Source organism: Phoenix dactylifera, chromosome 16 (assembly GCF_051530095.1).
Source record: "Phoenix dactylifera cultivar Ajwa chromosome 16, Ajwa_hap1_PhDact_Kaust_v1.1, whole genome shotgun sequence".
Taxonomy (NCBI): domain Eukaryota; kingdom Viridiplantae; phylum Streptophyta; class Magnoliopsida; order Arecales; family Arecaceae; genus Phoenix; species Phoenix dactylifera.
Window position 1 is genome coordinate 14,014,982 of NC_143205.1, and position 14,341 is coordinate 14,029,322.

Sequence of the window (14,341 nt, forward strand, 5' to 3'; positions counted from 1 at the left end):
TTGACGGTGCCTTTGATGTAGCGAAAAACTCTCTTGAGAAGCTGAAAATGTATTTGTAGGGGGTTATGCATAAATTGGCAAAGATAGTTGACTGCAAAGGAGAGGTCCGGTCTGGTTATTGTCAGATATTGGAGAGATCTGGTGAGGCATCTGTAATGTGTAGGATCAGAATATAGATCAGACCCATTGGGGAAGACGGGTTGTTTCAATGGAAGGGGTGATGCCACCGATTTGCAATCCTGCATGCCTACTTTTTGAAGGAGTTTCAGGGCATAGGACGTTTGATTGAGTGTAACTCCATGGTTAGAGAATGAAGCTTGGATGCCGAGGAAATGAGATAGTTGGCCCAGGTCCTTCATCTGGAACTCACTTTGGAGTAGAAGAAATAATTTTGTTAAGGAGTTAGGACAGTTTCCAATGAGCAAGGTGTCATCCACGTAGATGAGTATATATATGGAGACCGTTCCTTGGTGTGAAAAGAAGAGAGACGGATCAGCAGCACTGGATTTGAAGCCATTTCGAAGGAGGAAAGTTGAGAAGGTGGCAAACCACTGCCTGGGACTCTGTTTGAGGCCATAAATGGCTTTGCGAAGGAGGCAGATGTGGTCTAGATGCTGAGGGTTGCTGAAGCCTTGTGGCTGTTCCATGTAGACCAGCTCCTCTAGTTTCCCGTGAAGGAATGCGTTAGAGACATCCAGTTGTCGAACTTGCCACTGTTTTGTAATTGATAGAGCGAGGAGGAGCCTGATTGTTTGAAATTTGGCGACTGGGCTGAAAGTTTCAGAGTAGTCAATGCCAAATTGTTGTTTGAATCCCTGGGCTACTAATCTGGCTTTATACCGAGCTATGGAGCCATCTGAGTTCCTCTTAATTCTGTATGTCCACCGGCAGCCGAGAACTTGTTGAGAAGGGGGCCGGGGTACCAAATCCCAGGTGTGCTGCTTGAGCAGAGCATCAAACTCGGTAGACATGGCTTTTCTCCACTGTGTATCAGTGACAGCCTTTGTGTAGCATGTTGGTTCAGAGGTTTCGGGTGAGGTACTGAGAAGGGAGAATATATGTCTGGGTTTAAGGGAACCAGTTTGTTGTCTGGTGACCATGTGATGACGAGTGGGAGGTGGAGGTGTGGTGGTTGTGGAGGAAGATGAGTCTAGTGCTTCCGGCTGTGGTGAGACATGAGAAGATTGGTCTATGGAAGGTTGTGGTGATTGATAGGGAGAGGGATTGGGAGTATTGGATGAAGTGCTGGGTAGTAAGGAGGGTGGAACAAGACAGGGAAATGGTAGTAGAGGTGGCTGGGTTGAGTTTGTGGAGCAAGAGGAAGAGTGAGGAAAGTGAGTTTCATCGAAGCGGACATGCCTGGAGATTACCACTGTTCCAGTAGCTGGGTTGTAACACCTGTAAGCCTTGTGATTTGGGGAGTAACCAATGAAGATGCAAGGTGTGGAACGAGGAGAAAGCTTGCTATTGGATTGAGGACGTAGCCAGGGGTAACATTGACAACCAAATGTTCTGAGAAACGTATAGTCTGGTGTTTGGTGATACAGCACCTCGAATGGAGATTTAAAATTGAGAATGGGTGTTGGCAGTTTATTAGGTAGGTGGCTGTGAGCAGGGCATCGATCCAGAATTTTGTGGGAAGAGAGGAGTGAATTAGAATGCTACGAGTGATTTCAAGTAAGTGACGGTGTTTTTGTTTTGCTACCCCATTTTGCTCTGGGGTATATGGTGCTGAGAATTGATGGACAATGCCAAGGGAGGAGAAGAGGGAGTGGAAACGATGGTTAGCAAATTCTCCCCCGCCGTCAGAGCGAAAACGTTTAACAGAATGATTGAATTGCCGTTCAACAAGGGATTTGAATTGTAGAAATATATCGAATACATCGGATTTACGAGCTAGGGGATAGACCCAGGAGTGACGAGTAAAATCGTCGACAAACAACACATAGAACCGAGTGACACTGTCAGAGCTTGGAGGAGAGGGGCCCCAGACGTCGGAGTGGATGAGTTCAAGAGGAGACCGTGTAGTTCTTGAGTGTAAACGGAAAGGAAGGCGACTGCTTTTGGCAAGGCAGGATGACTTGCAGAGAGTCGAGAAGGAAGTTGGCTGGCGAAACCGGAGTATGTTGGAGAGGTGGTGTAGCACCTTGTTGGCTGGATGACCTAAACGAAGATGCCAGATTGAGGAAGTTGTAGACGCTGTGTAGGCTTTGGGGAATGCAGAGGAGGAAGACGACTGATTGAAAATGAATGGGATTTTGTAGAGACCTTCAGAGCATCTTCCCTGAAAAAGAATTTTGTTCGATATCTTGTCCTTGATAACACAACCAGAGGAGTCAAAAATGAGGATACAATTATTGTCTGAAGCCAGTTTATGGACTGAAAGAAGGTTATGGGAGATGTGTGGGGTATGTAATAATGTAGAGAGGTGAAATGTGTGTAAGGGAGTGTGAAGGATACCTGAACCAGTATGACTGATATCAGTGGAGGAGCCATCACCGAGTAGGACTTTGTCAGAGCCAGAGTAGGAACTTGGTTGATGAACCAAAGATGAATCTGGTGTCATATGTAATGATGCACCGCTGTCGATAACCCAGTCTCCAGAGGAAGATCCAGTAGATGAGTGAGCTATGTGAGCTTGGGGACGGGTAAAGGAGTGAGAGTTTCCTTGATAGCTAGGATCCATTCGAAACTAGCAGCGGGCTGCGGAGTGACCCTGTTTGTGACAAATCTGACATTCAATGGGAGATTTGGAATCCCTGCTTTGAGAGGATGGAAACCAGCCTCCTGGTCTTGTGCGACCCCGTCCCCGAGATGAAGAGAAGAAGCGACCACAGCCGCGTCCTCTGGCTGCCATGAGAGCGAAGGAGCTATCAAAAGCAGAGTGTTGCTTGTCTTTGGAGTTCATAATGATTTCTTCACTACAGAGGAGAGCATACAATTCGTCAAGGGCTATGGAGGAAGAACGAATGCGAATAGCAGTGGCGAAAGAATCATAGCAGGTTGGTAAGCCATTGAGGATATAGAGAATGATATCCTCAGTGTCTGGGCTGGAACCAGCGGCTGCCAGTGCATCGATCTTTGACCGGACCTCGTTGAGGTACTGTTGCATTGACAGATTGTTCTTCCGAATATTATGAAGCTCATTCTTCAGTTGGATGATGTGAGTCCGAGTAGCTGAATTCAGCCGAGTATCTAGAGTCCTCCAGATCTGGTGACAATGTTCTAAATTGACCACAAAAGGGAGAAGAGATGGAGAGATGGTGGAGTATAGTGCAGTGGATAAAAATTGGTCTGTGAGTGACCAGTTTTCGAATTTTTCTGAATCAATGGTGGTTACTAAGGGTGCTTTATCATCAAGAAAACTAAGGAAACCACTCGCCTTGAAGATACGAGTGATTTGTGAGCGCCAGGTAAGGTAATTTTCAGCAGTAAGCTGAGTCGGAACCAGAGATTGAATCCGGGTGATGAGGAATTTCAAATTTGGAGAGATAGCGAAGTTGGAAAAACTTCCGTAGGCTTCGTTGGGTTTGTTTGCTGACCCAGGTGATGCCATAGCTTCGTCGTGGAGAGGAGGTAAGATCACTTCAAGGTTGATCGAGTCGGATGACATGAACTGTGAATGATGGAGACTGGTTGGAGCTCACGGACACACAGGGAGGATTCCCCTGCTCTGATACCATGAAATAATTAGTCACCAGGACCGTTATACCCCGGCACTAACCGTGAACAGTAACTGGCACGGAGGCTTCGAAGCCTGAATCATATTTGAGAAGAAGGAAGAAGAAGAAAGGTGATGAAGAAGATAGCCACAATTCATTTCATCTATTCCATACACACAAGGGAGGATGAGGCGGAGGTTTTATAATCCTCCTGGGAACCTTCTAGACATGAGAGTTTGTTAGGGAGAAACCGACTGCATGTGCTGATGCTTCCGTGGGTGTTCTGGAGGGAATTCGAGGGGAGTTAACAGAAAATTGGGAGGGAGGAAGGGAAGGAGTGAGAGGGAGATGGTGCCAGAGACCGAGAGAGACGGAGGGAGGGGCAAAGAGAGCTTTCGAGGCTCTCTCTCCTTCGCATTGTCTGAACATGACCCTTATTGTGAAACGAAATAAAGGCTTCGGCCTTTATATATGTAAAGATGTGCCAACTTTATTTATTATTTTTTTTAAAAAAAGAAGTTGAAGTATTTTGAAGAGATTGGTTAATTCTCCTTAAAGAGAAAATTTTGCTTCAAAAGTAAGTTGTAATACTTTTATTATTTAATAAAGTTTTTCTTCTCTTCGCGTTATAATTTTTCTGCAAGCGTTCTGTTGATGTTTGTTCTTGAAGTCATGGGCATTGGAAAGTCCTGCATAAGATCATCCGGTTTTACAACTATGACAAGCATAATTGCATAATAGATCAATAGGGATATGCCCATGCCAGTACCACATGCCATTCAAAACACATCACAGAGGTAACTAGGAGTCTCTTTTCTTTCTTTCTTCCTTCTGTCTTTCCATTTTTTTTATTTATTATGAGTTGGACTCCCACTTAATGATATTCCCACTTAATGGCGTAGTCATACTTAATTTCATCTTTCAGTCTCTCAAATTTAATTATACATATGCCTTACTTTATATAAACTTATATTGATTTTGTACACAGTTAACACGCTTTTTATTATTGAGAAAGATTAAACAACAGTAATCACGTTAATTAACACTAAACATTTCCATTAATCACAACACATTTTATACTCATCCGTTTCTTTTCCTCTCCTCGTGGAAGGATTAAAAGATAAGAAGGATCAAAATAAGAGGTAGAAATATATAGATCGCAAGCAAGATGGAGGCAAAAAGTGACCTCTCCCGTGTGTCAAGGAAAACATAACTCGTGCAACTATGACAAGACTCATTTTAAATCCATGGAGCAGTTCATCCTGATATCCTTCGGGGCAATGTGATAGTAGAGCATCCAAAGAGAGCCCCCTCAAACAATTGCAGGCACAAACAAAAGGCAAAAACCAAAAAATGAAGACAGGTCGAAGGGGATGGGCACAGGAAGCAACAGCAAAAACTAGCGGCCTAGGGAAGTAACGGCAGCTACATAATGTATGTTTACGTAAGCCTTCATAATATCTTACTAATATTTGTGGGCCATTCTCTCTGACTTTAGACCCTGCCAAGTATCTGCCTCGCTGCAGTCATTTTTTTAAGAATATCTCCCGTATGCATTCGTTCTTTGGGTAATTTGCAAGAACATTGTAGCCCAATGTTGATTAAGCACTCTTATATCCTGTGTTGTATGTCATCAATAATTTCATACTCTTCCTCTCGTATCAACTGCGGATCTACGATGTTCATAATTTGTGTGGGAAAAGCCATCTCAACAAATTGACGAAGATCTAGGCTCTCATTGAAGGTTTCATGAGTGGGTCTCCTTCCCGTAAACATCTCCAAGAGAAGTATTCCATAGCTGTACACATCTCCTTGGGTCGATACTTGGCTTCCCAAACCATACTCTGATATATGTTCGTACAAAGACAACGGCAAAAATAACATAATTAAACAATCAAGATAAATCGCTCCACAAACAAAACAAAGAAGTGGATCATTTCTCTATGCCACCGAAAGATTATATTAGAAGCATAAATTCAAATCAAAAGGTAGAATTATGTTGTAATAAAATGAATGAGCCAGATTAGCCTATCTGTCTTTAGCTGCTCATTATTAGTCTATATTAGCCTACGTTGGAAGCAACTAAGAAGTAGAAAAATTTGTGCATGGAGTCTCACCTGGAGCAATGTACCCAACTGATCCTTTTATCGCCGCCAAGCTAGCAGATATGGAGAATGAGTTGGTAGATTCAGAGAGAAACTTCGCCAGCCCGAAGTCACTCACACGGGCAGTCATGTTGCCGTCCAGAAGAATGTTGCTGGGCTTGAGATCACAATGCACGATTGGCACCGGGCTGTGATGATGAAGGTAATCCAGGGCAGAAGCCACGTCAATGGCTATGCTCACTCTCTGTTCTAAATTCAAATTCCTCATCGGGCATTGCTCATTCATTTCCGGATGTAGCCATCGTTCCAAGCTTCCATTCTCCATAAATTCAAGAACCAATGCTTTGAAATCATTACCTCTAAAATCAACACTAGAACATGCAGTTATGATTTTGACCAGGTTCCGGTGTCGGATGCTTTTCAAGGCCTCACATTCAGCTATGAAACTCCTTGAAGCCCCCTGCTGCTGAAGGTTCAGTATCTTTACAGCAACCATCTTTATATGATCCCAATCCATGACCCCTTTATATACAGAACCGAAACTCCCTGTTAACTCCCTCAGAATTCCTTCCAGACTCATCACGGAGCTCCAGGCACATGGGTTCCGTTTCTCCCTAACAAACTTCAAACAAACTTCCATCCAGACTCATCACGGAGCTCCAGGCACATGGGTTCCGTTTCTCCCTAACAAACTTCAAACAAACTTCCATCCAGAATGTTCCCAGGAGAGTTATAAAACCTCCGTCTCACGCTCTCTCATGTATTCTGTGGAATGAAATGTAATCTCATTATCTTCTCCATTCTTTTCACTCTCCTTCTTCTTCAACGTACTCCAGTAACTGGAGCGTCTGTGCCAGCTACTGTTCATCATTGTGCCGGGGTATATTAGTCCAGGCTAATAACCTCTTCACTCCCAGCACCAATCAAATTTGCTGAAGAGAACCCATCAGTTGCTCTGACTAATTCGGCGTAAGAGACTCTAACATGTTCTGTTCTCATGGTTTCCATGGATGCACGTCTCATTCTTGTCTTTCGGGTCCGGTAAGGTAACACGAAGAAGAGAATCAGAGTCACAGCTAGAACTCCACTGGAAACTGCGATGATCACCACCAAGATAGCAGCTTTGTGTTTTTTCCCATGGGGTTGGGTAGAGGGGCAGGGTGACAGGTGCAGTTCATGGATTCCACCACAGATCTTTCGATTTCCAATAAGTGAAAATGCGCTCATATTTGCGAAGACCCCACCTAGCGGAACCTCGCCTTCAAGGTTGTTGAAAGAGAGATTCAGAAACTGGAGGGAGTGAAACATTTGGAGATATTCTGGTATATGCCCCGACAGTTTGTTGCTTGAGAGGTCCAGAAATTGAAGGCCTTTTAGATTGCCCAACGATGTCGGGATGATCCCCTCAAATAAATTACCGCCCATTTTAAGGTTTACGAGGACCACGCATTCGCCGATGCTATCGGGGATTTCGCCATACAGTCTATTCTCGGAAAAATCGAGGCTATTGAGATTTATCAGGTTGCCAATTTCTGAAGGTAAGAACCCACTTAATGCGTTGTGTGATACGTGTAGGAGTTCAGATAGGGAAGACAGGCTAAGAATCTCTATGGGTATAGGTCCTGTAAGCTGATTGTAGGAGAGTTCTAGTAACTGCAAGTTCTTGCAGTTTCCAAGGTGGGTTGGAATGCTTCCGCTTAGTATGTTTCCTCCTAGAGAGAGCCAATTCAATTGACTAATGTTTCCCAGTGATGGTGGAATTTGGCCGGAGAAATTGTTGTCGGACATAACCAGTACATGCAGTGCATTAAGATTTCCAAGAGAGGCATGAATGTTACCAGTGAGAAGGTTGGCACTTATGTAAAGTACAGCCAGGTTTTTCAGATTCCCAATATCTGAAGGCAGGCTTCCAGATATCTGGTTCTCCGAAAAATCGAGGATCTGGATATCTGTGGAGAGGTTGGAAATGGAATTGGGTAAGACACCAGAGAGGCTGTTGTTGCCGATCTCTAGTTCTCTCAATTTGCTGCAGTTGGTTAGAGCAGCGAGGAAGCTCCAATCGTCGGCCTCCTTGGCTGCTAGTTGGTTCCCGAAAAGTGACAGGATCGATAGGTTCTGTAAGGTTCCAAGGTTACGGGGGATTTTTCCATGGAGTTTGTTTAGTTGAAACTGAATTGAACCTAGTCCAGAAGCATTGGATAATGAAGAAGGTATCAGTCCGGTGAAGTGATTGCGGGCCATCTCGAGATATATGAGGTGGGGAAGAGTACTACCTATGTCAGATGTGTTAACTCCCTCAGAATTCCTTCCAGACTCATCACGGAGCTCCAGGTACATGGGTTCCGTTTCTCCCTAACAAACTTCAAACAAACTTCCATCCAGAATGTTCCCAGGAGAGTTATAAAACCTCCGTCTCACGCTCTCTCATGGATTGTGTGGAATGAAATGTAATCTCATTATCTTCTCCATTCTTTTCACTCTCCTTCTTCTTCAACGTACTCCAGTAACTGGAGCGTCTGTGCCAGCTACTGTTCATCATTGTGCCGGGGTATATTAGTCCAGGCTAATAACCTCTTCATGGTATCAGAGCAGGAATCCTCCCTGTGTTTTGGTGAGCTCCCGACAACCTTTCTTTTTCTCATAGTTCATGTCATCCGACTCAATTATTCTTGAAGTGGTCTTACCTCCTCTCGACGACGAAGCTATGGCATCTCCCGGATCAACAAACAATTCTACTGATGCTCGCAGAAGTTTCTCCAACTCTGCTATCTCCCCAAATCTAAAATTCCTCATCACAAGGATTCAATCCTTGGTTCCAACTCAACTCACAGCTGAGAACTATCTTACCTGGCGCTCACAAATCACTCGTGTCTTCAAGGCGAGTGGGTTTCTTACCTTTCTAGATAATACAGCACCCTCAGTGTCTTCCAATGATTCCGAGGAATTCGACAATTGGCTGTTTACAGACCAATTTCTGTCCACTGCGCTGTACTCTACAATCTCCCCTTCTCTTCTTCCTTTTGTAGTCAACTTAGAACACTGTCACCAGATCTGGAGGACTCTTGAAAATCGTCTGAATTCAGCCACTCGGACACACATTATCCAGCTAAAGAATGAACTGCACAATATTCGGAAGAACAATTTATCAATGCAACAGTACCTTAATGAAGTTCGATCAAAGGTTGATGCTCTGGCAGCTGCGGGATCCAACCCTGAAGCAGAAGACGTCATTCTCTACATTCTAAATGGCTTACCAACCTGCTATGACTCCTTCGCCACTGCCATTCGAACTCGTTCTTCCTCCATCACCCTTGATGAACTATATGCTCTACTCTGTAGCGAGGAAATTATCATGCTGTCTAAAGAAAAGCAACACTCTGTTCTTGATAATTCCTTTGCTTTAATGGCAACTAGAGGACGGGGCCGTGGACGTTACTTCTCCTCCTTTCGGGGACGTGGTCGCTCAAGACCAGGTGGCTGGTCTCCATCCTCTCCCAGCAGGGATTCCACATTTCTCATCGAGTGCCAGATCTGTCATAAGCCCGGGCATTCAGCAGCTCGCTGCTGGTTTCGTATGGATCCCAGTTATCAAGGCAATCCTCGCCATTTCACTCGACCACAAGCTCACCTCGCTCATTCCTCTACTGGATCTTCATCTGGTGATTGGATCATTGTCAGCGGAGCTTCACAACATATGACACCAGATTCATCCTTGGTTCATCAGCCCAGTTCCTACTCCGGCTCAGACAAGGTTCTACTGGGAGATGGTTCTTCCACTGATATTACTCATACAGGTTCAGGTATCCTTCATACTCCATTACACAAATTTTACCTACCTACGCTTCTACATACTCCACACATATCACATAACCTTCTTTCTGTCCACAAACTAGCTTTGGATCATAACTGCATCCTCATCTTTGATTCCTCTGGTTGTGTCATCAAGGACAAGCATTCCAACAAAACTCTATTCCAGGGACGATGCTCTGACGGCCTCTACAAAATTCCTTTCACTTTCACCCAGTCATCTCCTACAGCCTATACAGCGTCTACATCCCTCCCATCTTCAATCTGGCATCATCGTTTGGGTCATCCGGCAAACACTACACTGCAACATCTCTCCAGCACTCTCCGTCTTCCTCGGTCAACTAACTATTCTTCCCTCTGTGAGCCCTGCTGCATGGCCAAGAGCAGTCGTCTTCCATTCAACTCACACTCACGGACTACAAAATCACCACTAGAACTAATCCACTCCGACGTCTGGGGTCCCTCTCCTCCCAGCTCCGATAACACCATTCGTTTCTATGTGTTGTTCGTGGATGACTTTACACGTTACTCGTGGGTCTATCCTCTTGCTCGCAAATCGGATGTATTTGATAAATTTTTACATTTCAAATCTCTTGTTGAACGACAATTCTGTCATTCCATTAAATGTTTTCGCTCTGACGGAGGGGGTGAATTTGCTAATAACCGATTCCACTCTCTCTTCTCATCTCTTGGCATCGTCCATCAACTCTCTGCACCATATACCCCAGAACAAAATGGGATAGCCGAGCGAAAACACCGACATTTACTAGAAACTACCCGTAGTATTCTCATTCATTCCTCTCTTCCCACAACGTTCTGGATTGATGCCCTGCTCACAGCTACGTATCTCATTAACAGATTGCCTACATCGACACTCAATTTTCAATCTCCATTCGAAGCACTTTACAACCACCCTCCAGACTACAATTTCCTCCGAACATTTGGTTGTCAATGCTATCCCTGGCTCCTCCCTCAAACCCATAGCAAGCTATCCCCTCGTTCCACACCTTGCATCTTCATTGGCTATTCTCCAAACCACAAGGCCTACAGGTGCTATAACTCAGCTACGGGAAAAGTCATCATCTCCAGGCATGTCCGCTTTGATGAATCTAAATTTCCTCACTCTTCCGCTCGTTCCACAACCTCAGCACAACCTCCTCTTCTGCCTTTTCCTTGTCTTGTACCACCCTCCCTATTACCTAACAATTCACACATCATTGCCTCGTCTCCACACTTCCCACAGCCAGCAACTTTAAATTCCATTTCTACCATCTCACCACAACCAGAGGATCGAGTCTCCTCCTCCTCCACAATTACCACACCTCCACCACCCGTTCGCCACCACATGATCACCAGACAGCAAACTGGTTCCCTTAAGCCCAAACAAATATTCTCACTCCTCAGCACCTCACCAGAACCATCTGAACCAACCTGTTACACAAAGGCAGTCACAGATATGCAGTGGAGAAAAGCCATGTCTACAGAGTTCGACGCCTTACTCAGCCAGCACACCTGGGATCTGGTACCTCGGCCTCCCTCCCAACAGGTTCTCGGATGCCGATGGACATACAGAATCAAGAGGAATTCAGACGGGTCCTTAGCTCGGTATAAAGCCAGATTAGTCGCCCAGGATTTCAAACAACAATTCGGCATAGACTATACTGAGACATTCAGCCCCGTCGCCAAATTCCAAACCATCCGGCTCCTCCTTGCTCTCGCAGTTACCAAACACTGGCAGGTCCGACAACTAGATGTATCCAATGCGTTTCTTCATGGGAAACTAGAAGAGCTGGTCTACATGGAGCAACCACAAGGTTTCAGTGATACTCAGCACCCAGACCATGTCTGCCTGCTTCGAAAGGCCATCTACGGTCTCAAACAGAGTCCCCGGCAATGGTTCGCTACATTCTCGAACTTCCTTCTCAAACATGGTTTCAAATCCAGTGTTGCCGACCCGTCTCTGTTCTTCTCCCACCAAGACAATGCTTCAATGTACATTCTCATCTATGTGGACGACATCTTGCTCACAGGAGACTGTCCCCAGGCCTTAACAAACTTATTTCTTCAACTACAAGGTCAATTCCAGATGAAAGACCTGGGCCAATTATCTCATTTCCTGGGTATTCAAGCTACATTCTCTACTCATGGCGTTACACTCAACCAACAATCCTATGCCCTGAAACTTCTACACAAGGCCGGCATGCAGGATTGCAAACCAGTGGCATCACCTCTTCCTTTGAAACTACCTGTCTTCCCTAACAGTTCGGCCCCATATTCCGACCCTACACACTACAGATGTCTCACTGGATCTCTACAATATCTGACTACTACCAGACCGGACCTTTCTTTTGCCGTTAACTATCTGTGTCAATTCATGCATAAGCCACTCGAGATACATTTTCAACTTCTTAAGCGAGTACTTCGCTACATCAAAGGCACTGCTGCTCTCGGTCTCTTCTTCAAACCTGGCTCTCTTCAGCTTTCAGCTTTCTCCGACTCATACTGGGCAGGGGATTTCAATGATCGGAGATCGACCACAGGATACTGCATCTATCTAGGTCCCAACTTAATCTCATGGTACGTGAAGAAGCAACCCACAGTCGCCAGGTCCTCCACCGAAGCCGAATACAGAGCTCTAGCAGTCACTGCATCGGAAATCATCTGGCTTCGTCGCTTGCTATTCGAACTTCAAATACCACCCGGTGCATCAACTCCCTTACACTGTGACAACATATCAGCTTTAGCCTTGGCATCCAATCCTGTATTTCATGCTAGAACTAAACATATTGAAGTAGACTATCACTTTGTAAGGGAGAAAATCCACTCCGGTGAACTATGCACAGCTCACGTCGCCTCCGATGATCAGCCAGCCGATATTTTCACCAAGGCCCTCTCAACTCGCCGCCACCGTACTCTCTGCAACAAGCTGATGCTGATTCCCTCACCATCATCTTGCAGGGGGATGTTAACTCCCTCAGAATTCCTTCCAGACTCATCACGGAGCTCCAGGTACATGGGTTCCGTTTCTCCCTAACAAACTTCAAACAAACTTCCATCCAGAATGTTCCCAGGAGAGTTATAAAACCTCCGTCTCACGCTCTCTCATGGATTGTGTGGAATGAAATGTAATCTCATTATCTTCTCTATTCTTTTCACTCTCCTTCTTCTTCAACGTACTCCAGTAACTGGAGCGTCTGTGCCAGCTACTGTTCATCATTGTGCCGGGGTATATTAGTCCAGGCTAATAACCTCTTCAAGATGGGATGGTTCCTCCGAGACTGTTGAGCCCCACACCCAAGACACGGATGCTTGAGAGATTGTAGAGACAGGGAGGAATCATGCCTGATAATTGGTTGGCTTCTACATCGAAGACAGCAAGGGAGGGCAGACGGCATAAGGAAGATGGAATGCCCCCCGACAGAGCGTTGCTTTGAAGATTAAAAATGGTGACGGAGGTCAGGTTCGCTACCCAAGGTGGGATGCCGCCCGTAATCATGTTTTGCGACAGGTCGAGGTTGTCCAAAGAGGAGAGGTTGGCCAAAGAGATTGGCATGGCTCCCGTAAGATTATTCGATCGGAGGACCAAGTCAATGAGCTGAGGAAGTGATCCCAGCTCATGGGGCACTTGTCCGTTGAGATTGTTGTGGCGTCAGTCAATCCAACTTAGATGTCTGCAGTAGCCAAGACTGGATGGAATTTGTCCTTGTAGAGAATTCACGCTTAGGTTGAGATGTTGCAGCTGGTGCAAATGGCCAAGATCTTGTGGGATGGATCCGTCGAGCTTGTTCTATTGGAGACTCAGTCTTCTGAGGAAGGTGAGGTTGGCTACGGATGGTGATATGGTTCCGGCAAGGCCAAGGGAGTGTAAGTCCAAAGCAATGACCCTTTCAGGGTGCCGACTACCACAGGTGACGCCTTGCCACCGGCAGAAATGAAGCGACTTGTTGTCCCAAGAGGACAGAGCCCCATATGGATCATCATATATACTGGACCTGAATGAAATGAGAGCCAAGTGGTCGCTTACGCTTTTGTTGTTGTTGCCCACCAAGGAGGTAGTAGTGCTGGTGGTGACAGCAGGAGATTGGGGATATGAGAGCACGAAAGGACACAAGAGTAGAAGTGTTGCACGCATGAGAGAGGACCACCAAGAGCGTTCCCTCTGTGAGTTGGATAGATATCCCATGAGCGCTACTTGGAAGTCGAGAGGAAAACAATGAACAATATAGCTTGGCGGAGGCTTTGGATGACCTTCCAAGAGCATGCAGGCTTTATAGCTAGTCCGATTTCTTGGCTGGGTGATATCTGGAGGAGTCTCCATTTAGTGCCGACTCTTGGGTGGCGGGTCTCAAGAGAAGAAACTAAGGTTTGTTTGGTTGGGTACGTTAGATTATGAGATAATCTGACAATTTCTAAAAATTATTTATCCATAATGTGTGGGAGCTGATAAGCCCTTAAGAGATCGAAGCTGGTTTTCTTTCAAGACTTGTTACCCATTCGTCGAGTATCAACATCAGGCTGACTGGTATTGACTGGAAAGTTGGAGCACCCGAAACAAGCGTGTGGAAGGCGTTTTTTTCATTGTTCCGCCGCTGAACAAGACTCGGTACTTCCCTTCCGGGCCACATCGCAGAAGAATTCCTGAACTACTGTTTGCGGGCGGGCAGCGGTGCAACATGAGTGCAAATCTTAGTTGCCTGGGAAGTGAAGGGATGTTAATCTTCTTGATTAAGATATGCATGTCTTGCACGGAGGACTGCCTCAGTCATA

The 14,341-nt window shown here is 45.5% G+C and overlaps 1 long non-coding RNA gene and 2 pseudogenes across 2 annotated transcripts in view; 1 reads left to right on the top strand and 2 right to left on the bottom strand.

Annotated features, from left to right (window-relative positions):
* The window catches only part of LOC149751133 (uncharacterized), a 75,209-nt gene that overhangs the window by 5,535 nt on the left and 55,333 nt on the right, over nt 1-14,341 (top strand). The gene's annotated exons all lie outside the window — the stretch shown is intronic.
* LOC103699436 (receptor kinase-like protein Xa21 pseudogene) lies at nt 5,056-8,104 on the bottom strand (annotated as a pseudogene). The gene is made up of 3 exons (XR_016398762.1): nt 6,679-8,104; nt 5,780-6,313; nt 5,056-5,506 (listed from the first exon to the last, which is right to left on the bottom strand). The product of XR_016398762.1 is annotated as a receptor kinase-like protein Xa21 pseudogene (transcript).
* On the bottom strand, nt 12,676-13,742 carry LOC149751134 (uncharacterized; annotated as a pseudogene).